Consider the following 13,313-nt stretch of genomic DNA (forward strand, 5'->3'; position numbering starts at 1 on the left):
TAGCAGGTGGAATTGGCTCCCTCCCTAGTTTACTGGCTAACACCTGTGAAAATTACAAAGCGCTTTGTCTTCGCTAGGATTTTCCCTGTGTTAGTTACCATGCGGTACCTAAGAAATTACCCTTTTTCTTACTGTGGATGCACCTGAAGAGACCTGATAGTCAAGTTTTGGCTTCCTGTGATGTCCTCTTTCCATTTCTCCAAATATTGCTAAAGTCATCCTGGAAAGAGTCAGGACCTGATCATTTTAGCATACAGAATAAATAAAAATATTTTAAAACAAACAGGCCACCATTCTGTATCACAAAGGAGCAGTAAGGGGAGTACAATGGTATTATGGATTGAAGGTCAGTTTTCCTTCCAGGCTTAGGCCTTATGTTTGCTAGGCAAAAGGTGTGAGCTTATGGTGTGTGACCTAACACTTGGTAAAACCTTTATGTGGACATGGCAGTTGAATTAGTTGGTCGAGCTGAACGCTAAGGGAGAGCCTGCCAACATTTGAGAAAACTTATAGCTGCCTTTTCTACACTAGGATTTTACTATGTGTTAATTGCCATGTGTTAGCTAACATGGTACAATAACACCTTCTTTGCTGCTGGGGAAGCCCTGGTGGGGTTGACAATGGAGAGACTGACCTAACCCTTGCAAATATATTAACTTTGACTGGAAGATACCACAATCTGTGGCAGACCCATGACACAAAACTGCAATTGAAACTGTAGAGTTCATTCACCAGAGTTAGTCTTGGTTGGGAGGACTCTCCTCCAAAGTGCTTTTTGCCATCAAATAATTGTATTTTACAAAAAACTTTAAAATCTTTATGTAATGTATGTGTTGGATTAGGATTTTATTTGAGCACAAATTCTATATTTTAAATTCTTACATATTGCAACAGGATGCTTGTAGAATAGCTACTATGTTTTTTTTAAGTAAAATAGGAGGAAAACAAAGGAAACACAAAACATTTACTTGCAGTATATTATTCAGCCACTAGATGTCTCTATGCTTTGAGTTCCAGACCCGGTGTGGTCTCTGGTTGACAGCAAAGAAAAAGCTTGGAACTTGTGCTGTCTGTCATTGCACCTGTTTTCTGTAAGGGGATGTTTCTTCACTGTAGTTAACTTGGGTGATCAGCCCCTGGGTGTTAGCCATGCACTGCAAAGTGCTACCGAAGTTACTATGTCCTCACTGGTACTGCTCTGTGGTGTGTGTATCCCATGGTTCTTTGTGCTGCAGAAAGCTTACCTGCTATGATTCTTTCCAGGGAATTGTGGGATAACCTCTGTCTTCCTGAACACACCTGGGAAATTGTCAGAAGGAATGAGAAGACTTAGCACTCATGTGGTTTAACCTGTGTCCTCTCAGCAAAGAGTGCAGGTTACCAGCCCAAGTGAAAGTCTGGTGCATATAGCCACAAAGAAGCCAGTGAAATCACCATCAAGCTCTGGTGAGAATGTTGTGTGTGGATTGTGGCCAGGTTGGGCCAACACCTGCGTCAAAGCTCTGATTAACTCTGCAGTGAGGACATACCCTAAAAGTCTCTTCAGTTTAAGAATGACAGCTGAAAGGAGATAGTAATTTTGTTCTGCATGTTTACGTGTAGAGGAATCTCTGTCCTGCCTTTGGCTTAGTTGTGAGGCAGCAGCCATTTTGTGTTTCAGTTCACATGCAGGATGTTAGTGAGTCATTATGCATCTGCTCTCCTCTCATAAGGAGGCTTTATTTCCTTTTCTTTGATCTGAAGTAAGGCCATTTGGGCAGAAAATAACCCTTATCGTGGTTTTGGAAAAAGAAAGGATTATTCAGAAAAATAAATAATTTCAGGATAAAATCATAAACATTCTGAAAGTATCCGTTTGTAGTCTTGAGGGGACTTTTGTTAGCAGCTCACTGGCAAATCTCTTCCACATTGAATTCTGTTTTCATCACTCTCAGAGATCTCAGGAATATGTAATAGACTCATTTGAGCCCTTTTCTTAATTGGAGATTGTGTGATACATAGGACTCACTTCTCTTAATAGTAGTCATCACTGGCCTTAATGAATGAGCCTATAGCTGAGTCAAACCCTATCTGTCTCCTGAGATATAATGCCAGGCTGTGTATTTATTGGGCAGAGGGGAAAGCAAGTAGCATCCATTGGTCCATGCATGAGCCCTTGTATCATCTCATAGTTTCAACTGAGGCAGTAAAGGGCGGGGTGGACCAAATGTGCCCTCAGTTTCTTTTCACTGTCACATCGTCTGAGTTGGAGCTTCTGCTGTTGTCTTGTACCTTGTAACACACTTTCCAACTTTTTCTGAGAACTTTTATTCTTGTGTATAGTTAGCATGTTTATTGTTTTTGTAGTACTTTTTAGTCTTAGTAGTAATTTTCAAGGACTTTGCGGTGCTGCTTTGGCAGTTTCCCACCTCTTCTCCCCCTCCGGCCCCCATACCCAAGCCTGGGTACTGGATTATGCCAAAGATGCTGGGGTTCAAGATCTGCACTTCCTGCTCTTGCTCGTTTTCAATCAGCGATGAGCACCAACGCTGCCTATACTGCTTGGGGGAAGCCCACGTTGCATCCAGACGCAGTATCTGCCACTCCTTCCCTGACCGTACGCAGGAAGGCTGGAGACTCCATCTCAAGAAGCACATCATGGAGGTTGCCATGAGGCCACAGTTGGGTCCAAGCCAGGGAACCCTCCCTGTACATTGGCCTGAGCACTTGAGGAGTGCACCTCCTACTGTGGAGTCTGGTTCAGCTGGTACCAGCACTATGGACCCTGTGCCAGGGCCAAGCCTTGAGGCAAGGAAGCATGCACATAAGCGTGGCAGTAAGTCTTCCTCAAGGCTCAAGAAAGACACTGCTCCTCCCTGAGTTCCAGCCATGGAGAAGCGGCACGTTCCAAGGCCCACAAGCACAACAAGAAGTTGCATAGAATGCTGGACACGCTGGTCCCGGTCACTGAGCCTCATACCCCCTCTTCCTTGGTACCACCAAAGTCATGAGACTCATCGGTTCCAAGACAGCCCTCTGCCCCCATTCTGGCTCTGGTTCCATTGGTGGAATACGTGCCGCTGGTACCAGGGAGACTAGTGTTGGCTCCTGGACCGCATGAACTGTTTGCCATAAATGAGGTGAGATTCCCGCATCTTCCAGTGCATTCGCCTCCAAAGGGACTCCGCTCTCCTGCTTTGCATTTGCCATCTTCAGGTCATGTTCCTGAGCACTCCCCTGTGGTTCACTCAGTTCCAACGGCTTCGTTGTTTGAACAAGGGTCAGGTGCACTTTCTCGGTGTCTGAGAACTCTGTGCACATAGTCCACCACTCCTGTACCAACAGCAAGAGCATCCAAAGTCTCTGCCTGCCCAATGGCAATATCCTCCCTTCCCTCAGCACAGGACCCATTGATACCCATCTCCATTGGGACCGCCCCAGCAACCGCCAGATTTTCCTGGTTGGCAAGACTGGGGATCTTGGCCCCAGTATCCACCTTCTCAATCTGCCTGAGAGGAGTCCCCTATCTCGCCACTCCAGCCTTCATCGAGTAGATATTCAGAACTGGGGTTGGCAGTACCGCCAGATCTGATGTGGTTCCCTTCCTCGTCTCTGGATGAAGCAGCATCAACTCCTCCCCTCCCCGGATGACTACCACCAGTTCCAGGCCCTGTTACGAAGGTTGGTTAAGGCCCTCCATATTCCAAAATCCATTACTGGACATTCTGCATGCATTGGTACCGACCAGAGTGACACTACCAATCAGTGCTACCATTCTCCAACTGGCCCAAGCAACTTGTTTGTCCACCCCAAAGGTGTATACCAGTGAAGGGGTCTGAGTTTTTGTTTGCTTACCTCCACCCAAGGTTATTCAAGCTGCTACTGAGCAGGCCAGACAGCAACACCCATGTTCCACTCCCACTGACAAGGAGTGTAAAAAGACTGGACCTTCTGAGTTGTAAGGTCTTTTAGTCGGTCTGCCTTCCGTTCTGCATCTCTAATTACATGGTATTGCTTGCAAACAATGACTTTTTGAATTTTGGCCAATTACTAGAATTTGTGGATCAACTTCTCCAGCAGGACCATGCTGTGACGGGTTGGATCACAGAAACCCCCTTGGGGATGCCAAATGATGTGCCAAGACTACTTCTGCCCCTGCTTTCCCTGCCAGCTTGGGACTCCAGCACCCTGTCTTGCTGAGCCAGACATGCCAGTCTGCTCCAGCACAGACCCAGAGTCTGAACCATGTGCCCCAAAGCTGCAGACTTAACTGAAAGCAAGTTAAGAAGTGTTCCTGTCTTTAACACTCAGATGCCCAACTCCTAATGAGGTCCAAACCCCAAATAAATCCACTTTACCCTGTATAAAACTTATATAGGGTAAACTCATAAATTGTTCGCCCTCTATAACACTGATGGAGAGAGATGCACAGCTGTTTGCCCCCCTCCCCCTCAGGTATCAATACATACTCTGGGTTAATAAGTAAAAAGTGATATTATTAAATACAGAAAGTAGGATTTAAGTGGTTCCAAGTAGTAACAGACAGAACAAAGTGAATTACCAAGCAAAATAAAATAAAACACGCAAGTCTAAGTCTAGTGCAGCAATAAAACTGAATACAGATAAAATCTCACCCCCAAAGATGTTTCAATAAGTTTCTTTCACAGACTGGATGCCTTCCTAGTCTGGGTGCAATCCTTTCCCCTGGTACAGCCTTTGTTCCAGCTCAGGTGGTAGCTAGGGGATTTCTCATGATGGCTGCCCCTTTGTTCTGTTCCACCCACTTATATATCTTTTGCATAAGGTGGGAATCCTTTGTCCTTCTGGGTTCCCACCTCTCCTTCTCAATGGAAAACCACCAGGTTAAAGATGGATTCCAGTTCAGGTGACATGATCACATGTCACTGTAAGACCCCAAGCCTTCATTCCTCCCAGCCTGACTCACAGGAAGGCCTGCCTGCAAACAGAGCCATCCACAGTCAATTGTCCTGGTTGATGGGAGCCATCAAGAGTCCAAACGACTATTAATGGCTCATACTTTGCATAATTACAATAGGCCCTCAGAGTTATATTTCATATTTCTAGTTTCAGATACAAGAATGATACATTTATACAAATAGGATGACCACTCTCAGTAGATTATAAGCTTTGTAATGATACCTTACAAGAGACCTTTTGCATGAAACAAATTTTAGTGACATCATATTCACAGTCATTGGCATACTTTCATAAAATCATATATTTCCAGGCTATTTTAGGGGAAAGCAAATTGGTTGCTAGGATGACACTCCAGGCCATGGTAGATTTGGTGGACATGTCTTTGAGCACTGTGGCCATAGGGATCATGATGAGGAGGGGGATCCTGGTTACAGTCCTCTGGTTTCCCAAGGGAGGTACAGAACACAGTCAAGGCACTTCCCTTTGATGGAATCGCTCCTCTTCAACCAGAAGATGGATGATTCATTACACTCAAAGACTCTAGTGTGACCCCGTGATCGCTGAGCCTTTATACACCAGCACCTAAGTGCAAATTCTATTGCCACCTCCTGCACAACAGTACAGAGCTCCTCCATTTTCCCATCAGCAGCCCTATGAGCCTTCCCACAAGTGTCAAAAGACTCAATGGTCCCATCTACCTGGCCCATCACCACAGCCCTGGACATCACACACACTATCTTCATGTAAGTGATATTTCTGAAAGCATCTAGGGAGCCATCAGCCACATTGCACCCCACTGTTCTTGCACCCCACAACCTTTGGGGGTCATCTAAGTATCTTTCTATCAACCTGGAGTGCAAGAACAATGGACAAGTGGGTCCTGGATGTCATTCGAAAAATGACTATACAGTCAAGTTCATGATGCTACATCATCCACATTCCTGAGCCTGCCTCCAGGACCATTCTCATGATAGTATCCTTGCTCTGGATCTTCACCAAGGTGGTCTCCATAGTGGTCGGCTACCTCCAGTGTCAAAGGGCCCTCGTCTTCCCTTTTCTTGATGACTGACTGCTAGCAGCACAGTTCAGACACAAGGCTCGAGCGTAGACTTTCCTGCTGCTTCTACTGCTCTCCTCCCTGGGAATCAGTGTAAATGTCAGAAAGTTGATGTTTGTTCCCACACAGCCTCAGGAGTTCATCGGGGCACGCATTGACATCATCTCTGCACATGCCTATCTACTTATGGGACAGATTTCAGAGTAACAGCCGTGTTAGTCTGTATTCGCAAAAAGAAAAGGAGTACTTGTGGCACCTTAGAGACTAACCAATTTATTTGAGCATAAGCTTTCATGAGCTACAGCTCACTTCATCGGACGCATAAAGTGGACAATACAGTGAGGAGATTTATATACACACAGACCATGAAAAAATACACATTGTAAGGAGAGTGATCACTTAAGATGAGCTATTACCAGCAGGAGAGTGGGGTGGGGGGAGAGAAAACCTTTTGAAGTGATAATCAAGGTGGGCCATTTCCAGGAGTTAACAAGAACATCTGAGGAACAGTGGGGGTGGGGGGAGGAATAAACAAGGGGAAATAGTTTTACTTAGTATAATGACTCAACCACTCCCAGTCTCTATTCAAGCCTAAGTTAATTGTATCCAATTTGCAAATTAATTCCAATTCAGCACTCTCTCGTTGGAGTCTGTTTTCGAAGTTTTTTTGTTGAAGAATAGTCACTTTTAGAGTAGGGGCATTAGGGGACGAGAGCTGAGGAAGCATTGTTCTAAGTCAGCCATAAAAATTTTGGCATATTGTGGGGCCATGCGGGTACCCATAGCAGTGCCGCTAATTTGAAGGTATACATTGTCCCCAAATGTGAAATAGTTATGGGTGAGGACAAAGTCACAAAGTTCAGCCACCAGGTTTGCCATGACATTATCGGGGATACTGTTCCTGATGGCTTGTAGTCCATCTTTGTATACATCTTTATAACATTCATAAACCAGTTGGAGAACACTTCAATCTCTCTGGTCACTCGATTTCTGATCTCAAAGTGACTATCCTTCAACAAAAAAACTTCAAAAACAGACTCCAACGAGAGAAATGGCCCACCTTGATTATCACTTCAAAAGGTTTTCTCTCCCCCCACCCCACTCTCCTGCTGGTAATAGCTCATCTTAAGTGATCACTCTCCTTACAATGTGTATTTTTTCATGGTCTGTGTGTATATAAATCTCCTCACCGTATTTTCCACTTTATGCGTCCGATGAAGTGAGCTGTAGCTCATGAAAGCTTATGCTCAAATAAATTGGTTAGTCTCTAAGGTGCCACAAGTACTCCTTTTCTTTTTACTATGGGACAGGTTCCTGATTCTGCTAGAGCTGATTGCTTTGGTAACCTGAAATCCTTTGGTCCCAGCCAGAACTTGCCTTTCCTTTCTTGGCCACGTGGTGGCATGCACAAAAATGTCACTGCCTTTGTTCATCTCCGCTTCTGCTGTCTGAGAGAGCACATTCTCTGATGCTCCACCCCCTACTGACTGTGCCCCCAACCACCCACCCTGAAGCTCTTTCCTCCCAGTTATCAGCTGGTCAGACCGGATCAATTATGCCTTCCCTCCCCTCTCACTCCTGCCCCATGCCCTTCACGAGGTTTGGCGGGAGAGGGGCCCTATTCTGGCCCTCCTGACTGGTTGCTTGACTTTACCTTGAGATAGGAGTTGAGGCAATCTAAAAATTTGCTCTCAAGTAACACTTCAACTGCTCTTATCCGTTCCCATTGTACTAACAAATCCAGCTGACTAGGCAGAAGCAACATCATGTGTCTTTGTCCCTTGTTTACACATTTTAGTATAAGAGCATCAAAAAGTCAAATCCAAAATTCTATCGCAGGCAAACAAACAGACCTAAATACTAACACTCTTCCCTGCCCTAGGGGAACTGTATGTGCAGGAGTTAGTTTGTAATGCACTTGAATCCAGAACTTAGGTCTATGCTGAATAAAGTGAGAGCTGCTTTTCAACTTGTCTCTGCTTGGTGGTGTTCTTCCTCTTGACTGTATTTCCAGACTAGGTTGCAAGCTGGCTGTGTTGAAGCCCTGCCTTGTATTAATGCACATGCTCACATGCCCTGCCAAAAAGAGTGACGTTTGTCTGGAAAACATTACCAACCCACGCAAAACTGCATCATGTATCAAAAATCCGTTCCCAAGCAATTTGTTCATTGAAGCAATGGTTCCTGGAGCTCTTTAAATTCTGCTCTGTTCTACAGGTGTCACTCCACTGAAGTCATGGGGGGATGAGCATACCAAGGTGTATGACTGAAAGAAGGCCAAACCCAGGAGTACATTGTAACAAGGGGAGTTTTAATCTTGGCCACACTGTTTTTGGAAGGGGAGTATGGAGACTGTGCTGCTTCACTTTGGTTGATACAGGAGCTTTATTTTCTGTGGTCCACCCTAAAGAGTGGTTCTACTCTAAAAAGTGCCTTAGAGATATTTCAGTTGGTTTAAAATCCTCTTACTGTAGTTGCTCTTGCAATGACTCTCATGGCTATCTGCCCTCTTGCTTCAGCACGGCTACCAGCAGCATTTCCCCAGGTTAATGACTGGCAGGAAGAATGACCTCTTCCTGGGCTTCACAACAGAGAGGGCAGAACTTTGTGGTGGCAGAGCCACCAGGATGATTTTTAAACCAATTTAGAGCATTTCAATGTAAAACAAGGACAGAAAGGAAGGGGCTGACAGGAGGAAACACAGCTAAAGACAATTTGAGCAGGAGAAAGGAAGGGAAATGGTGTGAATAAGAAAGAGGTGACTCTATTAGTCAATCCTGCAGTCTTTATGTAGGCAAAACTACAACTTAACGAAATCTTGCTTGAGTGAAGACGACAGGATTGGGCCCATATTAACATGAAAGAAGGAATGAAAAGGTCCAGAAGGAGACTATAACAGAAGATGAAAAGGGAAGAGTAGACAGAGCAACAAGAGGCGATCAGGCTGGCTGTATGCCTAGAATTCATTAAAATAATCACATACTTTGGAGATGGCAAAAAGTCCTGTTAGATCTTTGAGTCTGTATCCCTGCCTATTCAGGATTACTCCCTGCAGTATGCCATCTCATGTTTGACTACTTTAGTTTTAAATGTCTGTCTCCTGAGATTCAGCTAAAATTTTCCTTGTATGACTTTCTGCCTATCAGTACCCTCTTGCATTACTCTAAATATTTCCTTTCTTTCATTGGTTCTCAGCCCCTGAAATATTTGTAAATGGTCATTAATATTCCCACACAATTGTCACCTACACGTTATATGTGTTTAGCTCATCTTTAAAATGTTTCCTGATAAATTAAACCAATCAATGCATGTCTGTGTATATTAGATTAGGGGTGTGTGTATAGACAGATATTGTATGTGTTTAAATATGTATTACGCAAGTATACAGAACTGAACACTGTATTCTAGATGTTTTCACATCAGAGCTATGTGGAAAAGAGCTCTCTCCTTGTTGCTTTGTGATATGATCTCTGCCGATTCAGACAAATTATCATTAACCTTACACACCACACTGTGAATGTCTATAAATCTACTTATCTCCTCAATACATGCTTCTTCCTATTACTGATTTCCAGGTTTCTACCTCCAATGGGAGTATGTTTCATTTTATCCACCTAGCCCCACACTATTCATACACGTTGCACCAATTTAAGTCAAATCAGTTTTAAAATAAACTTACTTACGCCAGCTCAAGCTCCTGTGTAAACACTCTTTTAAAAGTTTACATTTGGTTTATGACTCATTAACTTATTTTGGTACCTGGCTGAAACTGGAGGAGATAATTGATATATGTTGGGGCACCGGCTACCCTCAGTGCCTATTAATTTCAAGATTGTTCTCACCGGGGTTTGCAACACCCCCCAGTTCACGCTGGTATAACTGAGATAAGAATGAAGCTTGTTGTCTTCAAAACATCAGGGTCTTAAAGACAATGGGGTCAAAAACTAGTAAATGGTATTTGTGTGACAAATGTATTGAAGAATTAAGAGTGCAGCTCCCTCTCCTGGAGCTGGATTGGCTCTCAAGCAGTGGTTCCCAAACTGGGGTTCATGAAATATTACAGGAGGGTTTGGGGGAAAAATTCCCTAATGGCAGACAGGGCGGACCCTGGGCAGCATGGGGCCAGCAGGCCGGAGCCCCTGGACTTCCAAGAGCTAAGCAGATCAAAGCAAGCATATCTATCACACTGAGGAGATTTAAACTTCAAGACTCCTGATAAAAAATGGAAAGGGAGGTGGATATTTTTTGCTGTTTTTAAAATTAAATAGGCAGCTAGTATTGTTTTAAAATTATTATGCAGAACAAATTTAAGCTTTGTTGTAATGTGCGTTGTTTGCCTGGACTGCTCAAGACCTGAATGCTTGTGTAGGAGGAGCTCTTTGAGTTGGCTTCTTAAATCCCTTCATGCTGTTTCACATCTGATACTCCTTGATGAAACATAGGAGCCTTGTCTTATAACAGGCTTATTCAAAGTGATACAAGCTATGAAAGTGAGATCTTGGAAGCCGTTTTCATAATGTAATAAAAATACTGTAATGATAAATAATAATAAATAGTGTGTAATAAGCATGTCATAAAACAAATTTTATATTTCCATGATCACTGCTTTTATCATTTATACTCAGGTAAAGGAGAAAATCCCTGGAAATATTCATTTTTAGGAGGGGGTTCGCAAGACTTGACAATTTAGTGAAAGGGATTCACAGGTTGTTGAAGTTTGGGAACCAGTGCTCTAAAGGGTTCCTATGAGTAAAAGTAATACAAATTATTTTGGTCACTACTGTTAAGCAACGCACACAGGAAGCAGGTCTGCTGTGTGAAAGTCATTATGTTTTTTTAAAAATCCATCTTATCCAGGGGAAAAGTTTGTGTAACCAACGATGATTCTGGTGGGGACTTGTACCTTTAAATCATTTGTTTCTCGGCCCTTTTCAATTATTTTTAAAATCCTTGTTTTTATTTTAGAGCATAAAATGTATCTCCAGCTCGTACATGCTCTTAGCTCTTCTCTGCAGCTTCCACCCCCCCCCCCCCTGCTCAGGGATAGCTATGACTGTCAGAAGAATGTTTCATCTGTAACTGCTAAAGTAAATTTAAGATCAAAGAAGGAAAAGAGTGAAATCAGGGTCATGAGATGTTTGACTAATTTTTAATGGGGAAGAGAAAGGGAAAGGCAAAAGTGTTGTGTTGTTTAGAGCTTCAGCCAGGCCAAAACTTTCCTATTGAGTCTTTAAATAATGGTAGTTTCAAGTAATCCAGAACACCCAGCAGTGCCCTGAGTGCCTCCACTGTGAAAGCTAGGGGAAGTGTGTGTGTGGGGGGGGGGAAATCAGGATCAAAAGGGAAAGCTAAGAGTAGCTCAAAGGTTCCATTGCATCTGGGCAAAGACTAAGGAAGGCTTGAAACTCATGGTATATGATGCTGCAGCATACCTGAATACCAATATCTAGGCACCAGCGGGCAGAACTCTGTTGATTTTGAGTAAAACTGAAAAACCAGAAGGATGAAAATGGTGGACACATGGAGCCCATGGCATCTGGTTAGCAGAGCCAACAGCTTTAGCCAGTGTGTAATTGTCTATAGACCAAAGACCCGGTTGACGGCAGCCATTATTGCCTTCAAGCATAACACCGCCTCCTACCCCAGCTCTGTCCTCCCTCCCAATAGTTTTAAAATGTTGACACTGAATGATTTGTCTCTCAGACCTAAGGAAGTGGGGAGTGGGGGTGCACACAGAGACTCTGACATGGGTGGAATTGGGGGGCACGTGGCGCACCTGTGAAGGTGCAATGGCGGCATACATGGAGCCCCTGGGATGGTGGAGAGAATGGTATGGGAGGAGAGGGACAGAACCCTGGTATGTGGCAGAGCAGGAGATGGGGGGCACATAGAGCACTTGGCCTGAGGAGAGGATGTGCACAGAAGGGGCGGTTCAGGTTCAGGAAGCTCCTGAAAGAAATGTAAGGGGATGGGAGAGTAGTGCACAGAGAGCTTGTGTGGAGGAAGGTAAGGAGTCCCCTTGGTGTACACAATCTACTTGGCCTACGGAAACAACTGTGTGACCCTCTAGTTTAGAAAACACCTCTTTCACTAAATGTAATTGAATTTTCTTGTGGATTGCAGCTCTCCAATTCAGCAAGGTACTTGTGCACATGTTTATTTTTAAGTAAGTAAGCAGTCCCATTGACTTCAAAGTTAAACACATGCTGAAATACTTTGCTGAATCAGGGCTTGTAGCGAGAGGGGAATGAGGGAGAAGCTGTAATAAAGAGGTGGGGGCGGGAGGAAAGGGAGTAGATGAAATATCTATTTCAAAACCAGCAACAAAAGATCCTCCAAAACCCAGCCAAGAGCAAGCACCCTTGGCCCAAACCTAGTGGTGGTGAACTTGACAAAGGAAGGAAATAGTCTTGTATGTGGAAACTAACTTTTCCATGTCTACACTAAGGGTAGGGACTGATTCTTGAATATAAATGCCCAGATGTTTTAGAATTGCATTATTTTAAATTCAGTGCACCTGTAGCCTATCGGATGGTTTGGGTTAAGAATAAGTAGAAGTTAGGAGCCTCAGTGGAGAGGAATACAGGAAACTGAAGATGCTAGTGTGAGAAGTTAAAGGCAAGTTGGAGAAAGTGCGTTATGGGAAAGTAAGAGTTAGCAAAGACATGACCATTATGGTTTTGTTATAGCTAGTTGAAGCAAGGTTTTCAATGTTTTTAAGAATTATAAAAGTTTGATTAAAATGCTATCTATATTGATAGTATGGGAAGGACATTGATGCAGCTGTTAATTTAAATAATGTATAATATAAAGAGCCAATAAGTTTGTGGCAATATAATTATGATGAAGGGGAGTTTAATGTTAATTAGCCGAGTTATGAAGTATAAAAAGTAGTTTTGCTAATTGCATGGGAGTTCCAATTAACATCATGGGTAGGGGTGGGTGTTTCCAGGATTACAAGGTGTACAGTACTTCATTCTTGTCAGTGGACTGATCATTAATACACCATTTCATCTTTGAGTGTGAGTGTTTGTGTATGTGGTAACTGCATGCCTATCTGCCTAACTAATCATCTTCCTTTTGAATAAAGTTCAGTGCTATCCCTAAAGTGTTTCCTAGTGGTTCTCTCTAAATACATTTTCTGTAACTGACCTAGACGTTTGAACCTGAAAGCTAAGCTGGGTTTTATTGCGCCCTTATCTTTAACAACTTAATTGGAAATTAATTAAAAGGTTACATGCCTACCAATTATGGGTGCCGTCTAACAGAAGCTATACTGTAGCAGAAAGAGAGTAAAATCCTGTTTTCTACTCTTTAATTAATTGTATAACTATATATA

This window comes from Lepidochelys kempii, chromosome 1, assembly GCF_965140285.1.
Source record: "Lepidochelys kempii isolate rLepKem1 chromosome 1, rLepKem1.hap1, whole genome shotgun sequence".
NCBI lineage: Eukaryota > Metazoa > Chordata > Testudines > Cheloniidae > Lepidochelys > Lepidochelys kempii.